Source organism: Helianthus annuus, chromosome 12 (genome assembly GCF_002127325.2).
Source record: "Helianthus annuus cultivar XRQ/B chromosome 12, HanXRQr2.0-SUNRISE, whole genome shotgun sequence".
Lineage (NCBI taxonomy): Eukaryota > Viridiplantae > Streptophyta > Magnoliopsida > Asterales > Asteraceae > Helianthus > Helianthus annuus.
The window spans coordinates 75,280,518-75,291,784 of record NC_035444.2 but is presented as its reverse complement, the minus strand read 5'-3'; the positions used below and the strand labels follow the sequence as shown (position 1 = coordinate 75,291,784).

Genomic DNA, 11,267 nt, shown 5'->3' with positions numbered 1-11,267 from the left:
TTTTTTCTTGTTAACGATGTATTATTATTTCTCAATCGTGTCTATCACATCGATTCAATATATCTGTTAAACGTTTTGTGTCACTCGTGTTGATCTGGTTATATTTAATATCGTTAAATGTGTTTATCATGTAACCCACTTATTAGACATGTTTGTATGATAGTGTTTAAAAAACTGATAAGTTTAGTTAAACGTGTCGTGTTTAAATTTACTAGTCGTATTAAACGGGTCATGTTCTTTACCCATCATATAAGGAAACTCTAGCTTCGTCTCGTTTTTATAAGTCGTAATCTATTTTCTTTTTAAATGTTAATCTTTTTGGAATAAGTTTATATAAGGTATAGAATTAATAATATTCTTATTAGGTAGAACTAACAAAAAAACTAATTGAATTATTACACCTTTAACTGTAAAAATATCTTGCTACATGCTTTATTAATGTCAAATTTTGCGAGATGAATTAATCAAAGATGAGATGAATGTTGACTATGTAGTCACACAAAAGACAAAGTTATTGGGTTTTTCTTTTTGCGCATGGCCTATCTATAAACATGGGTTTCTTTATTTATAAAAAAAAAAAAAAAAAAAAAAAAAAACATAAAATGAGGTGAACTTAGGCGTGACCTTCATGCCGTCAATTTTGGTACACACAAAAATCAAAAGAAGAGTTTTTGGTAGTCTTTTTTTTGGTGCTTCTTCTGCCGACACAACATAGAATTTCATTAAGGTGTATATAAGTTTTAGAGATAGAGTTGATATTTTTTTATTCCATAGTAATTTGTTCCTAGTAGGCTAGTATATAATAATTATTATATGTCTCTGATATACTTAGAGATGACTATGTGTTGCTCTGATATTAATGATAGTAGATTTGAAGCGGCTTTAGTAGTCTTATAATCTTTTACTCTTGTTTTGAGGATCTTTTTATGTTAAGATTTTGTGTCTCTTTATTGTTAGTTGCATATTGTTTTGAGGTTGTTTATGGTTACATTTGGAGTACCATATTTGTTTGCATACTCACAAGTTCATTCAAGTTATGAAACTTTAATAAAAAAAAATTATTTTCGCAAATGTTGTTTTCTGTTTGTGACTAGGTTGCGTATCAAAAGTGACTATAACCCTTTTAAGAAAAAAATCCACTAACATTCATTAGTTTTACAAGGTACAAGTGCGACTAGATTGCGTATCAAAAGCGACTATAACTCTTTTAAGAAAAAACCCATTGACATGTGACTATAACTCTTTTAAGAAAAAACCCGTTGACATTCATAAATTTTACAAGGTACAACTACAAGAGTAACCCATTTGGGGTTCCAAGGCAAAAAAATAGAAAATTGGTCAAAGCTATTAGATAAACGATATGTCATCGGTTTATTATATAGATTGGATTTAAACATGGCGGGTAGTACATTTTTGTGGAACTAGATCGCAACACAAACAACGAGTTTATTCGTGTGGAGAGCAACAGTGCGTCGAATCCTAACAATAGACACATTGGAATTAAGGGCAATACATGTACAAAATAACAAGTGCTGTGAGCATGATGCCGAGTCAATGGATCATGTTCTGATGAATTGCATAGTAGCACTGGAAGTATGGCAGCAGTTGCAAAGATGGATGAACGCTCCGGCGGATCAGTCTCAGGTGACAGTTGAAGACTTGTTACAGAGCGTTAATGGGTTGAATATATCGAAACATGAAGTATATAATTCATGCAGTCTACATTTTAGCTATGTGGAGTATATGGAACGCGAGAAACAAGAAAAGATTTGAAGGTGTAAATGTAAACAGGCACAAGCTCATGGAGGAAATCAAAGAGAAGGCGTTCGATTGCGTAGTCAATTGATCAAAGCTCAAAAATTTTTCTTGGGATGAATGGCGTAGTTTTAATATTCAAGTGTAATAGAAAAAATGAAGTGTAGTTTTTTTTTTTTGGTGTAAGTAGATGTAATTTGTAATCTGGTCGGTAGCATCTTTTTGTTGAGGAATAAAAGTTGGTGTTATCTTTCAAAAAAATACATAGATAAGTATTGGAGCTATGAGGGCGCTCATTTCAAAACTAATAATATGTTGAGAACTGCGAGAACCGCATAATGCACTTGTACCTTTTGCTTAAAGTGTGATGCAGAAAGCACTTAAATAATCGATTACCCCCATTATCTTATTAAATCATCAACGCACTACGTAGAAAAGTTTTATGATGTTCTCGAAGTTTACAATATAAATTTGTTTGAAAATAATTTATTTCTTAAGATATATATAGCTAAATTTGATTGAAAACTCAACTTTTTCATTGGAAACTGTCACACCCTGACTTTTGCGGAAGCGTGATTAAGGTGTGACTTTCTTAATATCATTGCATTCAATCATAACAACAGCTATATGATAAAACCATTGGTTTGTCATCCATTATATAAGTTTAAAACATAACAACATTATTTAAAGGCAAATTGGATTTAAATAATCCCAACTCACTGTTATTGGCCAATAATAATCCCAACTCATTTAATCACCAATAATAATCTGAACTATTCACTTTTGTTTGTAAAATACTCCCAGTTAAAAAAACACTAACTAGGTTAAAAAATTGCTGATGTGGCATGCCACGTCACCTGCCACATCAGTTGCCACGTCATCCAAAATGCCACGTAGACAGCCACATCAGCTGCCACGTCATCAAATTTGCTGATGTGGCATGCCACGTCACCTGCCACGTCAGCATTTTTTTTAACCTAGTTAGTGTTTTTTTAACTGGGAATATTTTACAAACAAAAGTAAATAGTTCGGATTATTATTGGTGAGTAAATGAGTTGGGATTATTATTGGCCAATAACAGTGAGTTAGGATTATTTAAATCCAATTTGCCTTATTTAAAAACGTATACTTCAAATTCAAGTTTTACAATCATACCAAAATGTTTATGAGTTCATTAAGGACTCATTGAAAGATATTAAATAACACCAAGGGTTGGGAGACGTGTCTCGTCCAGGAATAAAACACACCGACCAAACCCAAAGACCATGGATGACATCTTTATTTCAAACGCAGCATAAAAACTTCCAACGCCCGCCAGATCCACTTATTAGTTCCCTGAAATACACGTAGTTTGACAACATCAACAAAAGTTGAGCGAGTTCATGTGTTTAGTTTGTATGCACGTGTCGTTCTTGAAAACCTTTGTAAGTATGTATGTATATATGTGTAAACTAGCATGAAGCAACAAGAAAAAACAGATCAATTAACGTGTAGCTAATACATTAATGTAAGTGACATGGCATAGGAAGCACTCAAACTTGTATGCGTATTTCGTACCGGCCCCTCCGGCAGAACGACATAGTCACCACATGCGGCCAACTCGCAGGCCCATAGGTGGGGCTCGCAACACCCAATAGATCTATCACTCATGCCCCTCGGTCCTTATACAAGGATTAATGGTCTTAAGACAATGGCATACCCATTCACGTGATCTAGCAGTACATTCCTTAGCTAATCATACCATTTGTAATTGTTTGTAAGCAGTATGTAACATGTATTTCACCTCCGAAGTATAAAACTGAAAACAATTAAAAGAAAAGGGGGACATGAACTCAGTGGCGGAACTAGAAAAAAAATCAGGGGTATCCCAATGTTTTTTTTTACCTAGGGCCGTCTCTGAAAATTCGAAGGCCCGCTCTTAAAATTTTCTTTTACCAAGGTCATCCTTAAGAATTTGAAATCCCTTAGGAGCCCATTGCGGCTAGTAAGTATATATATATAATTATTAGGTTACAAACCCGTATGTTATATGGCTGAATAACAAAATATTAAACAATTAGTAATAAGTTTTTAGAAATTATGATATGATATTTTAAGATAAGATACAAGTGAAATTACCTATTAGTTAGGTATAGATATGCGTGTTGTGAAACTATTTTTAAAAGCAAAATAAATGTTTCTCCTACTTTACACCAATAGATATCATAAATTACACCATTTGCCTAGATTTAAACCTAGGACCACAACTTTAAGACCATGCGTAGTGGGAGGATTTTTGGGCGTTTTTCCCCTAAAAAACGCCCCACGATGCCCAACTCCCACCCCATAGGCGTTTTTTTCAACAAAATTTGGTTTGGCGTTTTTTTCTTCACACCCAAGCTCCTTGTGTGTTGACCAATCACCCTTTTTGATGGTTTTTTTGTCCAATAACATTTTTTGATATTTTTTTTATTTAATTCTATTAAATCCCTTTTAACATAATGCATCACTTCTCCACTACACTCATTTTAGAAAACGCCTCATAATGCCTTATTGCTGACTGGACTGTCACATGACGCGAAATATAATTTTATTTCTATATTCTAGTTCATATGTTGATTAATGGGTGTATCACACACATGGAACCGTTATCAAATATTTTTTTTATAAAATTTTAAATGTAATTTTAAAGTTTTATAGATAATATTTAGTTTGTAACAAAAATATTTTCAATAACAAAAAGAACCAAAACTTATTAATAAAGTAAATCTAATACTTAATAAAATGATAAATTAATAAAGTAAAAAATAAAACAAATAAGTAATTCGATTAAGAAAACATGTTTTAGAAAATACCAAAGAATAATACTCATTAAAAGAATAAAAATATATTTTTAAAAATATGTTTTTACGTTAAGAAAAAGAAAAGGTTTATTTTAGTATATTATATGTGAGTATTAAATGTGACTTCTGACTTTTGCCCATTTTGCTTTTTCATAGTTCCCAATAGGGGTGAGCAAATTAACCATCATAACCGATAACCGAACCATAACCGACATAACCGAACCACTAATAATCGATAACCAATATAACCAATGGTTATGGTTATGAAACTTTATATAACCGCTCAATCGGTTATGGTTATGGTTATGAAGCTTTGGTCAACCGATCTAACCAAAACCGAACCGAACTTGTGATGTTAACTTTATATAATGGATTTGTGTTTTACAAAACCATATAGAGGGTTTTTACTAAGATAAAAATATGTTAGTAACAAAATGATCTTGATGTAGATGCCCATTTATTTTGATAAAGAAATAAGGTGTTATGGCCATAATTGTTTTTGTTTGAGAATTATCTTATTAAAAAGAACACTAAGTTGGGAGTTTCACCAAAAAGTTTAGTCTCCGTTATCTTATAAAATAGTATCAAGCTAAGTTCAAATTGTGCACGACCCTATTTATCTCAAACCTTGCTTAGTTACTTAACCGAAATTAACCAAAACCGACCCATAACCGACTTCATAACCGATTAACCATAACCGAAGTTTGGTTATGGTTATGGTTACCAAAACTCGATAACCGAACTAGCGGTTATGGTTATGGTTAATAGTAAAAACCGAACCAAACCGACCCATGCACACCCCTAGTTCCCAATGCTCTTAATACAAGCATTAAGTATATATCACTTCTTCTTCTTCTTCATGTATTAAGAACAGACGTCGCTGCAAGTGTTCTTCCATCCATCGGTAAATTTTGTTTCCATCAACCGTATGATTTTTTTTTATTTTATCTTCACTTATACTCAGGGGTATCCTAACATTTGCTCAGGGTATCCCCGATAATTAAAACGGAGATTAATAAAAAAAATTGTATTTCGCCAAAAAAATTGAGGGGTATTCCGTGCACCCCCTTACCTACACGTAGATCCGCCCCTGCATGAACTCACGGTTTTGCGTTCTTCGAATCCACCTGTAACTCAAAGTTTCCTCCGACGTACACGACTACCTACAATGTACTATGGTCTTATTAGACAAGCGGGTCGTGCCTTGACTTAGTGTTAACGTTTCTGAGTTACGTCACTTCTATGTCTTCAATATTATTCGAAGTTATAATCACTTGTTAAAATAATAATTATTTTAACTTTAAATTATATTTTGATTTTGGAATAATCGTTAGACAACATTTTGTAACAATACTTCTCAAGTATTTATTTTAGTATTTCCTTCCCAAGGATGGGGATATCTCATACATGTATTTTCGTATTTTGTATTTGTATAACTTGTCATGTATTGGCGTCGTATTTCGGCGTATTATTCCAAATAAAAATATGCTAATACATTCCCAATATATATTTCCAAAACAATATATTTTCAAGTCTCACAAAAAAATATATACAAACTCATTTGTCCAAAAAATAATGTATTTCAAGAAAATATATATTTTTCCCAAAAGCCATATATCTTCTAAATATACTAAGAAAATATATTTTTATCTCCCAAAAATAATATATTTTCTTCTTGTTGAGAAATATGATATAACTTAGTAATGTGTACAAAAATCATATTTTCACTTCTTTTGTATCCAAAATAATATTTACCAAAAATAGAGTTATAACGGTATTTTTCGGAATATTTGTAAGTTACGTTCTTGTGTTCGGCTTCACAATATTTAAGTGTGTAACCTATATTTTATTCCTTGTGATTTTTGGTATTATTTTGGAGTTGTAAATTCTTGGTATTTGTAAGTTATATTATTTTACCCTAAAATAATATAACGATTCCACAAAGTATACAAATATTCACACAAGTGTCTTAATATAAAATATATATTCTAAATATATATTTATCCATTTTCATTTACAAAAACCAACCTCCAATACTTGTATTTTTGTAACAAAATTTATGGCAAAGTTTATGTTGAAAAACATAGGTTAAAACATACTTGTAAATACTTGTCTAGAAAATGTTTTCTAAGTGTTTGTATTTTTAGAAAATTTCGTCATAGTTTCCTTTGAAAATGGAGGTGTCAATGCTATTTAGCATATCATTTTCTTTTCAAAATCAACACACAATAATCAACAATCAACTCTAAACAATATTATACTTACCAAGTGCAAAACTATACACTTTACATAACAACATGAACTTGGTCTTTTATTAAAAACTTGTAGTGACTTGGTAAAGTGTTTAGTGGGTTTAGTTACCCTTTAAAGTGTGTTTATCCCTTTAAAAATCTCATTCTTGAGAGTTTTAGGTGTTTACAACTTGTAATCACATTTTACAAAAATGTTTCTTTATTAAATCTTCTTGTTTCTCTAGTGTTTCTACACTTATTTCATTACCAAAAATAGTGTAAGTTTAAGTAAAAACCATGATCTATTGGAAATCATATTTTGAACTTGGTTACTAACTCACGTTGTTTATTATTTTACAAGAAATCTCTTTATTCATCAAGTTCATGTTCATACAAGAAGATGATTATCTTATGTTGTCACATAATCATCCTTCCACTTGCTAGATCATGTGTTTAATCATAATCTAGCAAGCTTCATGTGATGATCAACATCATATTCTCAAGAAAACAACAAGCAAGTATTATTCATACACTACACCACATTAGTTCATCATATGAAGGCTTATGTTCAAGATTTATGTTCATGTCTTTTAGTGTTCTAGTAATTTTCAACATAATACATCTTTTAACCAATCAAAAATGGAAGTAACAAAGGGTTGCAAAGATCTTACTACTAGCTCTAAGCTAGGGAAGAAACAAGATGAATATGGAGTGGATAAAAGCAATTGATGGAGGTCCTTGACAATCCACAAGCACCAAGCTTCTTTAGTAACCTTCTTACACCCTTGAGAGCATATGGAATGGGTGGATGATGGATGTAAGGTAGTGGTGGTGTCGGCACTATGGTAGGCCGAGAGGAGAGGGAGAGAGTAAGGGAGTGGTGTGGTGTTGTGAAGTGTGAGGATCTCTTGAATATTCATACCATACATATAGCCATACTTCTAAATATTATGTCCACAAGATCAAGCAATATCTAAGGAGATCATGTAAGATCTAAAGAGATTTAGTGGAGATTTTGGTGGGGTCTTTGTGACCATCCACACACAAAAAAAGGGGGGGTCTAAGTGTAAGTTTTAACCATATCTAATAAGATCAAATAAAATCCAAGGAAGATCTAAGCAAGATCTAAATGAATCTTCCCAAATCCAAGCAAAATTAAAAGAGATCTTGTAATATCTAGTGAGATCATGTAGGATCTTGATGGTGGGTCACCTCCATAACCGTAACTCCAGGGGGGGGGGTTAATTGTAACTTTGAATGGTAAAGTAAGTAATTAGTTGGAGGTTAAGTGTAATGTCTAGTGTTTTAAGTGTATGATGCATTATATAGTGTATTAGGGTGTTCGGGAACCATAACTAGCCAAGAAATAATAAAACAATGCTTCTAGCAATATTTTGGTGTTCCGGGTAATGTCCGGTTGTTCGATTAGATACCGCTTCGTTAAAGTGTCAAGTTATTCCGTTTAGTGTTCTTTAAGTACCCTTTTGCGACACTTTTAATTCCCGACACTTAGGAAAACATACATGACCATTTTGCCATATTTTTGCATGTTACTAGCATGTTAAAATGCTGATTTTTGCTGATTAATGCAGAATTCTGCACTTTTAGTGAGTTTTAGGCACTTTCCGGCACTTAGACTATCACCTAGTGACGCAATTTTATGGTCCTTACTTCCCTACACACCATACTAGTGTAGTACCTTGTCTCTGGCCCTTACGGGGTCTCAAAACACTGTCTGTCTATGTACTGACATTGTCAGTATGTTTCTGAGTTATCCGCTCATTGTGCTAACTATGTTTTGTGCATCGTTTATGTCACTAAAGTTTGTATGTGATAAATGGTGTGACAGTATGAAATGTGATGCACATGTATGTATGATACAGAAATCAGAAAACAGTTTAAGTCATCAGTTGTAATTAAGCACAGTCATTAAGCACTAATCATAGTTAATTAATTGTACGGATGCATGCAAATTTGACAGTTGTCACAGAAACCTTAACATTTTCGTCCCAAATCTCTTTCTAACCTAAGATCGGAGCTTTAGGATCCTTTTTCTGGTCAAAAGCGTCTTTCCGGTGACCGGAGACTAACGAGGTTAGGGTTCTGTTAGTCAGGGTCCATTTGAGGCCAATATGTTAATAATTGGTACTGTCAGTGGGTTTTTTTTTTTTTTTTTGAAGTTAGAACTGTTGGCGGCCAAGTACGAATAGTTGAGATTATTAAAATCCAATATTCCTTTAATTTAGGGTTGGTGTCTTGCTTCAAATTTCAAAATGAAAAAAAGGAAAATAATTTGGTTCTCAGATCATTAGATGTCTTGCTACCATGAACGAATTGAAACGATAAAACAATATATACAACATCAACGTAGAATGCTTTTGAGTATTAGATAACTCACAGGTATCTTTCTATATATAGAAATAATACAATACAAGATAGAGATTTACATCTAACATCTAACAAACTAATAAGATATATCTAAACACTAAAATTGACTTATATATAACTCTCTAACTTAGCCGTATACTATATACAAACTCTTAAGATATTTATAATATTAGGGATTTGAAAGTTGAACCTAGCATCACCCCCTTTTCCTATTATTTTTAGAAAGCTTTCTAGAATTTGGTTGACTATGAAGAAGATAAAAGAGAGACAAGAAGGACAAGGTTGAGGAATATTATAACTAGAAGACAATCTATTTATTAGATAACTAGGAGAAAACATATTAATTTAGTTGTAATTAAATACATCATTACAATAAAGTTAAATGTAATGTGAGTATCAGCAGCAACATCATACTCAGTAAATCCCACCAATAGCAACGCTAACGTAGGGTCTGAGGAAGGTAAGATGTAGATATCCTTACCTCTACCTCATAGGAATAGAGAGGCTGCTTCCAGTGAGACACCCGACTCGATAAATATAATGTGAGTATGAGTTAGTTAAATCAAATCTATTACCAATATTTCATATATCAATTTCTCTTAACCTATTGGTTCTAGTTACAAACAACCCAGTCTCTTTTTATTATCATAGGAGAAGACTGTCCGGTTAACCATCGTTTTGGCATACGATATATTTTTCTATAAAACGGATACAAAGTTTGTGTTTACTAGCAGTTCCGCTCAATAATACATCATTGCACTTGTAGTTATTGTTTGGCATACAATATATCTATATATATATATAAATGAGATGGATTTGGGCTATGTGTCCTTTGTCTTTGGCCATCTAGGCTGATGTGGCAATTTGGTTTAGGAGGGAAATCCCAATTTGCTTTGTACAATCACGATTCCAAGGAAAAAAGGTGGGATCCGAATTGAGTTGGGTCGGGTTTTTCAAATTCGGGTCATAGTATATATTTCCTTTTTTTTCTCATTCTTCTTGCACACACTTTACAAACCCTAAAAAACTAAGTTGCATCCTCTCTCCTATCACCACCACCAAGATCCTCAATTCTAAACCATAGCCAAATCTCTGCAACATCATCTTCTTCACACAAATCAATCCTATTAACCAATCAAAGGTATGTTTCTATGTTTTTGATTTTATTGTTTCTGATTTCTTTGTTTTACGATTGTAATCTACACAATCGATCCTAAATCTACTTTATTTATGTTATTCAATTCTATAGAAACTTGATTTTATAAAGATTGTGTCGAAAGCTATTAACTTCTTCTTTGTCCTAAACTTTGTAGATCTGATCATAAAAATTGAAGGTATGTTGTTTTAATTTGTTGTTTATCTATTGTGTATCTTTAATCTAGCAATTGAACATTTATCTTTCTGTTTTTTTTTTTTTTTTGCAAACAAAATCAAGATCAGAGGTTTTATTATCATCATCTACATATATCAAAGTTACTGATTTTTGTTGATTTTGTTTTTCATGTGGAACCCTAAATCTTGGATAAAATCGGACTCCGATCATTCATCAAACAACAGAGGTTAGTTAAATGTTATAGTTGTTTTCTTTTTTTTTTTTAAGTTTGTGTAGGTTTGATTTTATCCTTTCTGTTCGGTATTTTTTTTTTTCGTTGTTTGTTGGTTGTTTGTTGATGATGATTTTGCATTATCCGATTCCAATCATATGAAATGATATTTTGTTGATGTTTTGATTTTGTTCTCATGTTACTCATATTTTTATTTACAGTCTTTTAGTTTGTTGTTGATGATGATATGTTTTGATTGTGTCCGATGTTTTTTGATTGTGTTGATGAAGATTTACAGTGGTCTGATATTTTTTCATCCGGTATAATGTTTTTGTCTTCGGAATATTGATTTTGGTTCTAAAAAATAAATATTTTTTATTTTTTTAAACCGTTTCTTTTTATTTTTGAATTTGGAAGTTTCTCAATTGATTAAATTATCTTTTAAAGCTTATTGATTGTTGATTTAGGAATATTGATTGTTTTTCCATAAATACTTTACCGCTTTATTTTTTTAAAAACCTTCATAT

At 32.0% G+C, this 11,267-nt stretch overlaps 1 long non-coding RNA gene across 1 annotated transcript; it reads right to left on the bottom strand.

Annotated features, from left to right (window-relative positions):
• Positions 1-2,831: 2,831 nt before the first annotated feature.
• On the bottom strand, positions 2,832-7,704 carry LOC110906246. Its single transcript, XR_002573775.2, has 3 exons — positions 7,480-7,704; positions 5,650-5,740; positions 2,832-3,090 (listed from the first exon to the last, which is right to left on the bottom strand). It is a non-coding gene; the product is annotated as an uncharacterized LOC110906246 (long non-coding RNA).
• Positions 7,705-11,267: the final 3,563 nt, after the last annotated feature.